The sequence below is a fragment of the Drosophila ananassae genome (genome assembly GCF_017639315.1).
Source record: "Drosophila ananassae strain 14024-0371.13 chromosome Y unlocalized genomic scaffold, ASM1763931v2 tig00000151, whole genome shotgun sequence".
Classification (NCBI taxonomy): domain Eukaryota; kingdom Metazoa; phylum Arthropoda; class Insecta; order Diptera; family Drosophilidae; genus Drosophila; species Drosophila ananassae.
In genome coordinates, this window is record NW_025319086.1 from 72,766 (window position 1) to 74,844 (window position 2,079).

Below are 2,079 nucleotides of genomic sequence, written 5' to 3' on the forward strand. Positions count from 1 at the left end.
ATTGCTGAATGCGACGGCAATATCCACACTGTAGAAAACTGCTCTTTGACAGCAGGGGCTACATTTTGTCGGTTGGCGCGAAGAAGATCATGCGCTCAAGAGCTCCACGCTGGAGGCACGGCACATTGCGAGATCCAGCAAAGCGATTTACACCCCATCACCTATGTTGATGAGGGGATCGTAATCATAAACGATAGCCCGGCTCGAGTGTGTGTGGATAATGGCACCTGTGCCCAATTAAGGGGTACATACCTTGTCACCTTTGAAGAAGGTGCCACCATTAACGAAACCCGATTGGTCAACCATAACACAGCCCAGAAGAGGGCTCCAGGAGTGGCCAGCTCACCTTTCCTAAACGTCACTATGGAACGCCACGTTCTCAGTCTTCCTTACCTTCACCGGCTGAGTGAACGTAATTTGGAACACATCAGGGAGTTCGGGGAGAAGATCAACCACCATCAAGTATATCAGATGGTGTTCATAGCGGGAGCAATATGCTGCGCTTTGATTTGCATCGGCTTGGCCTATCGGCGGGTCACTCAGGCCCGAAGAACCGCGGCCCAACTAAAAGAGATGATCGCCCAAATAGGGTCGGCCGAGGGCGGCCTCATTCTTGAAGGGGGAGTAGTTAACTGAATGACTGGTTGGTACCAACGTTTCATTCCTAACTATTCAACGATCATATTTTCCTTGACCGAACTCCTAAAAGGAAAATCCCTACAGTGGAATCCTAAGGCACAAGAAGCTTTTGAGGAGATCAAGAAGCAACTTTGCTCTGCTCTATTTTTGAGTCGTCCAGACGACTATGAAAAGCCATTCATTGTGCAATGTGATGCCTCTTTATATGGTGTAGGAGCGGTCCTAGCCCAGAAAGATGATTCAGGATCGGAGCGTCCCATAGCATACATGTCTAAAAAACTAAATAAGACTCAGCGTAACTACACTGTGACAGAACTGGAATGCCTAGCCGTAGGTTTAGATATCCAGAAATTCCGAATGTATATTATAGGACATGTATTTGAAGTAGTCACAGATCATGCAAGCCTTCGTTGGCTCATGAACCAATCCGACCTGAAGGGACGATTGGCAAGACGGTGCAGGGATATGGGTTCACAATTGTTCACCGCAAAGGAAGCGGGAATGTTGTGGCCGACGCCCTTTCCAGAACGTATGAAGGTTCAGTCGCAGATGCCATTTCCACTCTCGAGTATGAAACTCTTCCGCAAATCGACTTGGATGCAGAAGCATTCAAGTCACCCGAATATACTTCACTGATAGAAAAGTTCAAAAGCTCTGATCTACCAGATTTTCAAGTCATGGATGGTTATATTTATCACCGAACCGAGTTTTCTGATAACAGCCATGCGGATGATCGTTGGAAACTGTTAGTTCCCAATTCAATGCGTGTCGGAGTTATATATTCAGTACACGATCAGCCGGCTTCAGCTCATTGCGGCATAGCCAAATGCTTCAGATTAGGCGAAGATTCTATTATCCCAACATGGTAACAGACGTTCGAAATTATTTCAAAAATTGTCAGGTGTGTCAAACGACCAAGGTACCAAACCGACCTTTAAAACCACCAATGGGAGCTCGTACAACAACGGAACGACATTTCCAAAGAGAGAACAAAAAGAGGTAACATAGGCATATTGATTATCCTCGACCATTTCTCAAAATTTACATTTTTGAAAGCTGTTAAGAAGTTCACCTCAAGGATAGTAATAGATATCCTAAAGGAGGACATATTTTACATGTTTTGGAGTGCCTGAAATTATCGTTAGTGATAACGGAACTCAATTCAAGAACCGCGAAATCACTGACTTCTTTTCTAATCTTGGTGTGCAACAAATCTTCACAGGTGTAAATGCAGCGGAACGCGTAAATAGGTCAATAAACGCAGCCCTTAGAGCGCTTATATCGAGACAGACCAACGCGAGTGGGATACTTTCTTGAGTAGCATAAATGCCGCTCTTAGAAATTCCATCGATAGGATTTCACCTTATTTCGTAGTTTTTGGCCAGCACATGCTTAATCACAGCCAAGATTTTAGGCTTTTACGTAATCTAAACCTCCTAT